This window comes from Loxodonta africana, chromosome 13, assembly GCF_030014295.1.
Source record: "Loxodonta africana isolate mLoxAfr1 chromosome 13, mLoxAfr1.hap2, whole genome shotgun sequence".
Taxonomy (NCBI): Eukaryota; Metazoa; Chordata; class Mammalia; order Proboscidea; family Elephantidae; genus Loxodonta; species Loxodonta africana.
The window spans coordinates 10,949,469-10,962,574 of NC_087354.1; the positions used below are offsets into that span (position 1 = coordinate 10,949,469).

Here is a 13,106-nt window from a genome sequence, read left to right on the forward strand (position 1 = left end):
TGATTCTTAGGGTTTCTTCATTTTTTTTAATTCTTTTATCTGATTTTTTTTCAGCTATATTGGTGTCAATTCCCTGGTCCTCCAGATTTCCCACTCTGCATTCTAATTGCTTGAGTCTGCTCCTCTGACTTCCTATTGCATTGTCTAATTCTGTAATTTTATTGTTAATCTTTTGGATTTCTGAATGCTGTCTCTCTATGGATTCTTGCAACTTATTAATTTTTCCACTATGTTCTTGAATAATCATTTTTAGTTCTTCAACTGCTTTATCAGTGTGTTTCTCGGCTTTTTCTGCAGTTTGCCTTGTTTCATTTCTGAGGTCATCCCTGATGTCTTGAAGCATTCTGTAAATTAGTTTTTTATATTCTGTATCTGATAATTCCAGGATTGTATCTTCATTTGGGAAGGATTTTGATTCTTTAGTTTGGGGAGTTGTAGAAGCAGTCATGGTCTGCTTCTTTATGTGGTTTGATATCGACTGCTGTCTCCGAGCCATCACTAAGATATTGTAGTGATTTATTCTATAGTTGCTCGCTGAGCCTTATCTTGTTCTGTTTCCTTTCAATATACATAGATGGGCTACTAGATTGCGCTGTCTTGAGTGTTGTAGCCCTTGACTCACTTATGACTTATTACCAGCTGGTTTGGGCTGTTACCAGATATATATGCCTGAGTCCATTCACTATTCTTGAGTAGAATCTGATTTTGAGTCATCAAGTATGTGATGCACACTGTCACCTATCCACCTTGAGAAGTAGTGGTGATAGTTGTGTGCACCAGATTCTAGTAGCAGCTGGGGTTCATACTCCGGGGTGGGGGGAGGCAGGATGCTAACAGGCTTCCCCCAAGTGCCAGCGAGGTAGGTGTGTCTCTATTCCTAATGCACCTTGGTGGGTGGGCTCTGCAGCTGTACCTTAGGTCCCCAGTGCAAGTACCTCTACAGATTGGTAGGTGTCACCCTCCTTAGACCCCTAAGGCAGGAGGCTAGGTGGTCTGCGGGGAGCTTCAGCCCTCAGTTTCCCGTTGTGGGTCAGTGAGGGCTCTGTTGAATATGCAGAGATATCAGACCTGGGAAACTTGTCTTACCAGTAAATCCGCTAAAACAAATGCAGTCAGATCCCTATCAGAAATGCCTCTGCATTATAATAGCCACCTTGTTCCCTGTAGGGATGAAAGCCTGAGACTGTGGATCACATATGCTTGGCTGGAGCTGGTTCTGTGTTTTTAGTCCAATTAGGGAAGGATTTTTGGTCCCTGGTTTTTTGTGGTTTTTTTTTTTTTTTCTCTCAGGCCAGAAGAATGGGTTAGGAAAAGACCAAAAAAAAAAAAAAAAAGGAAAAGAAAAACCACGGAGCAGCTCTCCCTCTGGCTCAGGAAATTCCAACGTTAATGAAGCCGCCTGGGAAGCGGAGGGGAGGGTTCAGAAAAACAGGAGAGAGTAGCACCCCAGAATATAGACAAAGTTACTTATCTTGCTTGCGATGACTGTTTTATCTGAGATTCCCGAGGGGCGCGTCGCCTGTGTGTGCTGGCTGGGTAGAGATTGCCCCCGAGGGTCAGGCCCGAGTCCCGTGCTTGTGCTGTCTCAGAAGCTGAGGTTAGTTCCTCCGCTCCCAGTCCAAAGCCCAGCATCAGGGTTCACCGGCTGGGATGCTGCACTCCCAGCTCCAAAACCAGTCGCTGCCTCCCGGTGACTTCTCCTCCTGTCAGCCGCGTCGCTGCGCCGCCTATGTGCACTGGCTGGGCTTCCCCCGAGGTCAGTTCAGGGGGCTGGGGCTGTGCCCCGTGTTTGCACCGTCACAGGATGTCGTGCTCAGCTCCCCTGCACCCAGTCCAAAGCCCGGTGCCAAGGTTTCCTGACTGGGACGCTGGCTCCAGGCTCCAAAAACAGTCGCTGCTTCCCCGTAGTTGTTCGTTCTTGGTCTCTGTCACTCAGGTCAACTCTTTAAATCTGTGTTTGTTGGTCAGGGTTCATAGACTGTCATGTATGTGATCGATTCACTTGTTTTTCCGAGTCTTTGTTGCAAGAGAGATCCAAGGTAGCGTCTACCTAGTCAGCCATCTTGGACCCCCCTCTCTATGTACAGGTTTTTGTGTGAACATGAGTTTTCATTCCTCTGGGACAAATGCCTAAGAATGCAATAGCTGGGTCACATGGTAGTTGCATGTCTAGTTTTATTAAAAAACCGTCAAACTTTTCTAGAGTGGCTTGACCATTTTACATTCCCACCACCAACGTATGAGTGATCCAGTTTCTCCACATGCTCACCATCATCTGGTGTTGTTACTACTTTTATTTTTGCCATACTCATAGGTGTGTAGAAAAACCTCACTGTGGTTTTAATTCACATTTCACTATGAGTTGAAATCTACTCAATGGCACACAACAATGGCTAACGATGTTGAACATCTTTCCATATGTAGATCTGCCATCTCTATGTCCTCTTTGCTGAAATGTCTGTGCATGTCTTTTGCCCATTTTCTAATCGAATTGCTTGATTATTTTACTGTTGAGGTTGGAGAGTTCTTCATATATTCTAGATACTATTCGGTCAGATATGTCATTTGCAAATATTTTCTCCCAGTGTGAAGTCTATCTTTTCATTCTCTCATCAACATCTCTGACAGAGCTATTGTTGTTGTTGATAGGTGCCATTGAGATGGTACAACAGAACAAAACACTGCTCAGTCCTGAACCATCCTCACAATTCTTGCTGTTTGATCCCACTGTTGCAGCCATTGTGGCACTCCATCTCATGGATGGTCTTCCTCTTTTTAGCTAACCCTCTATTTTACCTAGCATGATGTCTTTCTCCAGAGACTGGTCCCCCCGATAACATGTCCAAAGTACCTGAGACTAAGTCTTGCCATCCTTCCTTCCAAGACAGATTTGTTCTTCTGGCAGTCTATGGCATATTCAATATCCTTTGCTAAAACCATAATTCAAAAGCATCAATTCTTCTTAGGTCTTCCTTATTCACTGTCCAGCTTCTGCATGTGTATGATGTAATTGCAGATACCATGGCTTGGGTCAGGCACACTTTAGTCCTCAAAGTGACATCTTTGCTTTTCAACACTTTAAAGAGGCCTTTTGCAGCTGATTTTCCTGATGTATTACTTTGTTTGATTTCTTGACAGCTGCTTCCATAGGTGTTGATTGTGAATCCAAGTAAAATGAAATTCTTGACAATGTCAAACTTTTCTCCGTTTATCTTCATGTTGCTTAATGGTTCAGTTGTGAGGATTTTTGTTGTTTTATGTTGTGTAATCCATACTGAAGGCTGTAGTCCTTGATCTTCATCACTAAGTGCTTCAAGTCCTCTTCCCTTTCTGCAAGGAAGATTGTGTTATCTGCATATCATAGGTTGTTAACTACTCTTTCTCCAATCTGTATGCTCTGTTCTTCATATCGTCCACCTTCTGGGATTATTTGCTCACCATACAGATAGAATAAGTACGGTGAAAGGATACAACATTTCCTGATGCACACCTTTCCTGACTTTTAACTATGCAGTATCCCTTTGTTCTGTTCAAATGACTGCCTCTTGGTCTATGTACAGGTTTTTTATGAGCACAACTAAGTGTTCTGGAACTCCCATTCTACAAAATGTATTCCATAATTTGTTATGACCCACATAGTCAAATGTCAGTAAAACCCAGGTAAATATCTTTCTGCTATTCCCTGTTTTCAGCCAAGATCCCTTTGACATCAGCAATGATTTCCCTCATTCCACATCCTCTTCTGAATCCAGCGTGAATTTTGGGCTGTTTCCTGTCGATACACTGCTGCAATCATTTTTGAATGATCTTCAGTAAAGTTTTACCTGTGTGTGATATTAATGATATTGTTCAATAATTTTCACTTTCTGTTGGATTGCCTTTCTTTGGTATGGACATAAATATGGACCTCTTCCAGTAGGTTGGCCAGGAAGCTGCCTTCCAAATTTTTTGGCATAGATGAGTGAGCACCTCCAGTGCTGCCTCCATTTGTTGAAACATCTCAATCATATAATTCTGAAGTCTTGTTTTTCACCATTCCTTTCAGTGCAGCCCAGAATTCTTCCTCCAGTACCATCAGTTCTTGATTATATACTACCTCCTGAAATGGCTGAAACTTGACTAATTCTTTTTGGCATAGTGACTAATTCTTTTTGGTACACAACATGGTGCATTTCTCCTTTTACTTTGATATTCTTTTACATCTTTCATAGTGCTGTGTATTTTTCAGTATATAAGTCGTGTACATGTTTCTTATATATCCAGCTATGTAATATTTTTTACCCCGATGTGTCTGTCAGTTTGTTGCACTCTGGGGGCTTGGGTGTTGCTGTGATGCTGGAAGCTATGCCACCAATATTCAGATACCAGCAGGGTCACCCATGGAGGACAGGTTTCAGCTGAACTTCCAGACTAAGACAGACTAGGAAGAAGGACCTGGCAGTCTACTTCTGAAAAGAATTAGCCAGTGAAAACTTTATGAATAGCAGTGGAACATTGTCTGATATAGTTCTGTAAGATGAGCCCCCCAGGTTGGAAGGCACTCAAAAGACGACGAGGGAAGAGCTGCCTCCTCAAAGTAGACTTGGCCTTAATGGAATGGATGGAGTAAAGCTTTCGAGACCTTCATTTGCTGCTGTGGCACGACTGAAAATGAGAAGAAACAGCTGTAAACATCCATTAATAATCAGAACCTGGAATATACGAAGTATGAATCTAGGAAAACTGGAAATAGTCTAAAATGAAATGGAGCACATAAACATCGATATCCTAGGCATTAGTGAGCTGACATGGACTGGTATTGGCCGTTTTTAATTGGACCATCATATAGTTTACTATGTTGGGAATGACAATTTGAAGAGGAATGGTGTTGCATTCATCATCAAAAATAACATTTCAAGATCCATCCTGAAGTACAACACTGTCAATGATAGGATAAGATCCATGCACCTAAAAGGAAGACCAGTTAACACGGCTATTATTCAAACTTATGGACCAACCACCAAGGCTAAAGATGAAGAAATAGAAGATTTTTATCAGCTGCTGCAGTCTGAAATTGATTGAACATACAATCAGGATGCATTGATACTTACTGGTGATTGGAATGTGAAAGAAGAAGGATCGGTAGTTGGAAAATATGGCCTTGGTGATAGAAACAATGCCAGAGAATGAATGATAGAATTTCTCAAGACCAACGACTTCTTCATTGCAAATATCTTCTTTCACCAACATAAATGGCGACTATACACATGGACCTCACCAGATGGAACACACAGGAATCAAATTGACTATATCTGTGGAAAGAGATGACGAAAAAGCTCAATATCATCAGTTAGAAAAAGGCTAGGGGCCGACTGCGGAACAGACCATCAATTGCTTATATGCAAATTCAAGATGAAACTGAAGAAAATCAGAGCAAGTCCACGAGAGCCAAAACATGACCTTGAGTATATCCCACCTGAATTTAGCAACCATCTCAAGAATAGATTTGCTGCATTGAACACTAGTGACCGCAGACCAGACAAGTCGTGGAATGACATCAAGGACACCATCCATGAAGAAAGCAAGAGGTCATTGAAAAGACAGGAAAGAAAGAAAAGACCAAGATGGATGTCAGAGGAGACTCTGAAACTTGCTCTTGAACGCTGAGCAGCTAAAGCAAAAGGGAAAAATGGTGAAGTAAAAGAACTGAACAGAAGATTTCAAAAGGCAGCTAGAGAAGACAAAGTAAAGTATTATGATGACATGTACAAAGAACTGGAGACAGAAAACCAAAAAGGGAAGAACACACTAGGCATTTCTCAAGCTGAAAAAAACTGAAGAAGAAATTCAAGCCTCGAGTTGCAATAGTGAAGGATTCCATGGAGAAAATATTAAAGGACACAGGAAGCATCAGAAGAAGATGGAAGGGATACACAGAGTCATTATACCAAAAAGAATTAGTTGATGTTCAATCATTTCAAGAGGTAGCATATGATCAGGAACTGATGGTACTGAAGGAAGAGGTCCAAGCTGCTCTGAAGGCATTGGCGAAAAACAAGGCTTCAGGAATTGACGGAATATCCGTTGAGATATTTCAACAAACGGATGCAGCGCTGGAGGTGCCCACTCGTCTATGCCAAGAAATATGGAAGACAGCTTCCTGGCCAACTGACTGGAAGAGATCCATATTTATGCCTATTCCCAAGAAAGGTGATCCAACTGAATGTGGAAATTATAAAACAATATCATTAATATCACACACAAGCAAAATTTTGCTGAAGATCATTTAAAAACAGCTACAGCGGTATCTTGACAGGGAACTGCCAGAAATTCACGCCAGTTTCAGAAGAGGATGTGGAACCAGGGATATCAATGCTGATGTCAGATGGATCCTGGCTGAAAGGAGAGAATACCAGAAGGATGTTTACCTGTGTTTTATTGGCTGTGCAAATGCATTCGACTGTGTGGATCATAACAAATTATGGATGACGTTGAGAAGAACGGGAATTTCAGAACACTTAATTGTGCTCATGAGGAACCTTTACACAGATCAAGAGGCAGTCATTTGGACAGAACAAGGGGATACTGATTGGTTTAAAGTCAGGAAAGGTGCATGTCACGTTGTATTCTTTCACCATACCTATTCAATCTGTATGCTGAGCAAATAATCCAAGAAGCTGGACCGTATGAAGAAGAACGGGGCATCAGTATTGGAGGAAGACTCATTAACAACCTGCATTATGGAGATGACACAAGCTTGCTTGCTGAAAGTGAAAAGGACTTGAAGCACTTACTAATGAAGATCAAAGACCACAGCCTTCAGTATGGATTACACCTCAACATGAAGAAGACAAAAATCCTTACAACTGGACAAATAAGCAACATCATGACAGGCAGAGAAAAGATTGAAGTTGTCAAGGATTTCATTTTACTTGGATCCACAATCAACAGCCATGGAAGCAGCAGTCAAGAAATCAAAAGACGCATTGCATTGGGTAAATCTGCTGCAAAGGACCTCTTTAAAGTGTTGAAAAGGAAAGATGTCACCTTGAAGACTAAGGTGTGCCTGACCCAAGCCATGGTATTTTCAATCGTATCATATGCATGCGAAAGCTGGACAATGAATAAGGAAAACCAAAGAAAAACTGACACGTTCAAATTGTGGTGTTGGCAAAGAATATTGAATATACATGGACTGCCAACAGAACGAACAAATCTGTCTCGGAAGAAGTACAACCAGAATGCTCCTCAGAAGCAAGGAAGGAGAGATTGCGTCTTACATACTTTGGACATGCTGTCAGGAGGGATCAGTCCCTGGAGAAGGACATCATGCTTGGCAAAGTACAAGGTCAGCAGAAAAGAAGAAGATCCTCAATGAGGTGGATTGACACAGTGGCTGCAACAATGAGCTCAAGCATAACAATAATTGTAAGGATGGTGCAGGGCCAGGCAGTGTTGTGCATAGGGTTGCTATGAGTCGGAATCAACTCCATGGCACCTAACAGTGACAACAATATTTTTTAACAATTTTAAATAATATTGTATTTTTAATATCAGTGTTCATGTATTCATTGATAATATAGAGAAATACAATATTAAAAACAATATACAACTGTATGTTTATCTTGTATCCTGCGACCTTGCAGAACTTACAATTAGTTCTAGAAGTTTTTTTTTCATTTTTTTTAGTTTTTAGATACCTTGGGATTTTCTACATAGACAATCATGTTATCTACAAATAGGGTAAGCTGTATTTCTTTCTTTCTAATCTTTATTTCCTTTCTTGCCCTTTGCACTGTCTAGGACTTACATATCATTTTGTTGAATAAACACAAAAACAGACATGCTTGTCTTGCTTCTGATCTTAAGTAGAAAGCATTCAATCTCTGAAGATGAAGTATAATGTCAGCTGTGGCACTTTGGAAACCCTGGTGGTGTAGTGGTTAAGTGCTATGGCTGCTAACCAAAGGGTCGGAAGTTCGAATCTGCCAGTCGCTCCTTGGAAACTCTATGGGGCAGTTCTACTCTGTCCTATAGGGTTGCTATGAGTCAGAATTGACTCGACTGCACTGGGTTTTCTGGTTTGGTGGGACTTTATTTTTATGCTCTTTTTCAAATTGAGGAAGTTCTCCTCTGTGGCAAAATGAGTTCCTTTATGTGGCCTTTTGCCTTCATTCTGTGAAAAGAAAGGACAAAATAAAAACATAAAACCAAAACACCAGCTTGGGAGATTTTTTCCCCCTAAGCCCTGAGGAATAGTTTCAGCTGCCCTTGTTGTAGCTGCCCTAGTTCTTTGGAGAGGCTTGTTGCAGTTACCCAGGGAAGATGACAGTCCCTGCTGGCAGAAAATGGCAGCTATTATGCAAATAGATGGAGCCACTCGTGGTTCAGAGAGGGGATTGGTCAGTTATCATGTAAATAGTGGCTTGAAAATTCACCCAAAAGGATTGAGCCACTTACCTATATAAGAAGCCAACCCCACAGAGATGGTCAGAGGCCAGGTGATAAGGCAAGGAGAGAAGAGAAGAGAGAAGAGAGAGAGCTGAGCACCTTCCGGCAGAGGCTTGCCAATGAGGTTAAAAACGCTATAGTAAGGGCCGAGGGCTGTACCACTGAAGATGGCTAGAGGCCAAGAGAAAGAGCCCAGCTGCATGCACAGCCAAGAGGGGGTGTGTACAGCCAAGGGGGGGCCTATACTGAGCAGGCCAAGGAGAAGCCTGTCCTAAGGGGGCTGAGAGGAAACCTGTCCTCAGGGGGTATACACAGCTGAGACTGGGCATGTGTGAGTGAGAGAGAGCTATCCTACACTGTAGAAGGGAGGGATGTGCTCTTCACTTTGGGGGAGCCTTCCAGACCTTGCCTGTGTGCTTCCTGATGCTGATCGTGAGTTGTAGCCTGTTACTCCCAAGTTGATCCTGTTCTTGTTATTTCCAAGTTGATCCTGATCCCAAGTTGTTGCCTGTTACATCCCTAATAAACCATATAACTGTAAGTACAGTTCATGAAATCAGTAAGATGATGCAGCAAAGTACTGAACCCAACAGAAAGAGAATAGAAGAGAGCTTACGGGAGGGAAAGCGGTCGCTGTCAGAAACGATGGAGTGGTACAGCAATTTGGAGAAACTGGAAATCTGGGATACGATGGAGCGGTACAGCAGCTTGAAGAAGCTGGAAATCTGGGATACGCTTAACCTCTGCCTCACAGGCACCAGCTTTGTGCTGATTCTTATTAAATAACACATTTATCTTCTATTCCTATTTTTCTGAGTTTTTTTTTTTTTTTATTCATGAAATGGTGTTTAATTCTTTTAGATGCTTCTACATCAAATGATATAACCATGCCATTGTTATTGTTTAGCCTGTTAATATTGTGGATTATATCGATTGATTTTCAAACAGTGAACTAGCCTTATATCCCTGAAACAAACCCTACTTGGTCATGATGTATAAGTATTTTTATATATTGGTGGTTCAGTTTGCTAATATTTTGCTGAGGACATTTTGGGTTTAAGTTCTTAGGAGATACCGGTCTGCAGTTGTCTTTATTGTACTGTCTTTGTCTGGTTTGTGTATCATGGAATACTAAATTTGTAAAACGAATGAGGAAGTATTTCCTCCTCTTCTATTTTCTTGAAGAGATTGTATAGAAATGTTGTTAATTCTTCTTTAAATGTTTGGTAGAATTCTTCAGGGAAACCATGTGTGCCTGGAGATTCGTTGGGGGGAGTTTTTAAATTACAAATTCAATTTCCTTAATAGTTGCAAAGCTATTCATTATCTATTCCATTTTGGGTGAGCTGTGGTAGTTTGCTTTTTGAGGAATTGGTCCATTCCATCTAAGCTGTCAGATTTATGTGTTTAGAGTTGTACCTTGATTACCCTTTTGATGTTTGAACCGTTTGCAGTAACATCCTCTATTTCATTCCCGATAGTGGTAATTTCTGTCTTATTTACTTTGTCAGTCTTGTTAGAGGTCTGTCAACTTTACTGATCTTTTCAAAGAACCATTTTTAGTTTCACTGATTTTACCCATTGTTTTTCTGTTTTCAATTTTATTTGCGGCTGCTTTTATCATTTCCTTCCTTCTGCTTGCTTTAGGTTCATTTTGCTCTTCTTTTTCTGGTTTCTTGAGGTGGGAGCTTAGGTTACTGATTTGAAGCTTCTCCTATTTCCTAATGTACACAATTAGTATGCTGTAAATTTCTCTCAGCCCTGTTTTTATTTGTGCCTTCCAATTTTGATATGTTGTGTTTTCATTTTCATTGAGTTCTATGTATTTTTAAACAATTTTTCCTTGAGACTTCCTCTCTGACTCAGGGATTACTTAGAAATATCCTGATTATATTCCAAGTATTTGGAGATTTTCTTGTTATATTTTTGTTACTGATTTGTAGTTTGGTTCCATTGTAGATGGAAAACACACTACATTGTTTATATCCTTTTAAATTTGTTTAGGTTTTTTTTGTGGCCCAGATATGGCCTATGTTTGTATATGTTCTTTCAGCATGTGAAAAAAATGTGTATTCTGCTTTTCTTTGATGGAGTGTCTATATTATAAAAGTCAATTATTGGATGATGGTATTTTTGAGTGGATCTGTATTCTTGATGATTTCTGTCTAACTGTTCTATCAATTGTTGAGAGAGGGGTCTCCAAGAATAATGGTGGATTCATTTATTTCATCTTTCAGTTCTATACATTTTTGCTTCACATATTTTGCAGCTCCATTGTTTGATACATACACATTTTAGTTTGCTATATTTTCTTGGAAGCCCTGGTGGCACAGTGGTTAAGAGCTGGCAGCTAACCAAAAGGTCAGCAGTTCAAATTCACCAGCTGTTCCTTGGAAACCCTATGCACGGGTTCTACTCTGTTCTATAGGGTCACTATGAGTCGGTAAACCAACAGCACTCTTTAATGAGGTGGAAAAACTAACCATTAACATTATATGGAAAGAGAAGAGGCCCGAGATAAGTAAAGCACTACTGAAAAAGAAAAATAAAGTAGAAGGACTCGCACTATCTGACCTCAGAATCTACTATACAGCTACGGTAGTAAAAAGAGCCTGGTACTGGCACAATGAAAGACACATTGACAAATAGAACAGAATCCAGAACCCAGATGTAAATCCATCCACCTACAGTCACCTGATCTTCGACAAAGGCCCAAAGTCCACTAAATGGAGAAAAGATAGTCTTTTTAACAAACGGTGCTACAAAACTGGTTGTCCATTTCTAAAAAAATGGAACAGGACCCATACCTCACACCATACATAAAAACTACCTCAAAATGGATCAAAGACCTAAATATAAAACCAAAAACTACAACGTTCATATATATAAAAAAAAAAAAAATTGGATCAATGCTAAAGACTTTAACACACGGCATAAATAGCATACAAACCATAACTAACAATACAGAAACACCAGAATATAAGCTAGATAACTGGGATCTTCTAAAAACTAAACATTTAAGCTCATCAAAAGACTTCACCAAAAGAGTGAAAGGAGAACTTACAGACAGGAAAAAAAAATTGGCTACGACAAATCCAACAAAGGTCTAATCTCTAAAATCCATATGAAAATCCAATACCTCTACAACAAAAAGGCAAATAATCCAATTAAAAAATGGACAAAGGATATGAACAGATACTTCACCAAAGATGACATTCAGACAACTAACAGACACATGAGGAAATGCTTGATATCACTAGCCATTAGAAAAATGCAAATCAAAACTACAATGATATAACATCTTGCCCCAACAATACTGGCATGAATCAAAAAAACAGAAAAGAACAAATGTTGGAGAGGCTGCAGGGAGCTTAGAACTCCTATGCACTGCTGGTGGCAATGTAAAATGTTATAGCCATTTTGGGAAACAATATGGCGTGTCCTTAAAAAGCTAAAAATAGAAATACCATATAATACAGCAATCCCACTCCTAGGAATATATCCTAGAGAAATAAGCGCCATCTCACAAATAGACATATGCATAACCTGTGTTCATTGCAGCGTTATTCACAATAGCAAAAAGATGGAAACAGCCTAAGTGCCCATCAACAGAAGAATTGATAAACTATGGTATATATACATGCAATGGAATACTACACAACAATAAAGAACAATGATGAATCTGTAAAACATCTCACAACATGGATGAATCTGGAGGGCATTATGCTGAGTGTAATAAGTCAATGACAAAAGGGCAAATACTGTATGAGACCACTACTATAAAAACTCATGAAAAGGTTTACACACAGAAAGAAATAATCTTTGATGGTCACTAGGGAGGGGAGGAAAAACACTAACTAAACAATAGATAAGTGGTAACTTTGGTGAAGGGTATGACAGTACACAATTCTGGGGAAGTCAGCACAACTTGACAAAAGCAAGGTCATGGAAGCTTCATAGACACATCCAAACTCCCTGAGAAACTGAACGACTAGGCTGAGAGCTTGGGGCCATGGTCTCGGGGGACATCTTGCTCAAGTGGCATAACATAGTTTATAAAGAAAATGTTCTACATTCTACTTTGGTGAGTGGTGAGTGGTGTCTGGGGTCTTAAAGCTTGTGAGCGGCCATCTAAAATACTCCACTGTCTGCACCCCATCTGGAGCGAGAAGGGCTGAAGAAAACCAAAGACACAAGGCAAAGACTAGTCCAAAGGACTAATGGACCACAAGTACCACAGCCTCCAGCAGACTGAGTCCAGCACAACTAGATGGTGCCTGGCTACCACCACTGACTGCTCTGACAGGGATCTCAATACAGGGTCCCAGACAGAGCTGGAGAAAATCTAGAACAAAATTCTAACTCACATAAAAAGACTAGACTTATTAGTCTGACAGAGACTGGAGAATCACCAAGAATGTGGTCCCTGGATACCCTTTTAACTCTGAACTGAAGTCACTCCTGAGGTTCACTCTTCAGCTAAAGGACAAAAAAAAAAAAAAAAGAAAAGAAAACGTTGCCGCCAAGTTGATTCCGGCTCATAGTGACCCTACAGGACAGAGCAGAACTGTGCCATAGGATTTCCAAGGAGCACCTTGTGGATTCGAACTGCCGACCTTTTGGTTAGCAGCCGAACTCTTAACCACTACACCACCAGGGTTTCCAGCCAAAGATTA

At 40.6% G+C, this 13,106-nt stretch overlaps 1 protein-coding gene across 1 annotated transcript in view; it reads right to left on the bottom strand.

Moving 5' to 3' along the window:
- The window catches only part of ENTREP2 (endosomal transmembrane epsin interactor 2), a 613,337-nt gene that overhangs the window by 109,339 nt on the left and 490,892 nt on the right, over positions 1–13,106 (bottom strand). The gene's annotated exons all lie outside the window — the stretch shown is intronic.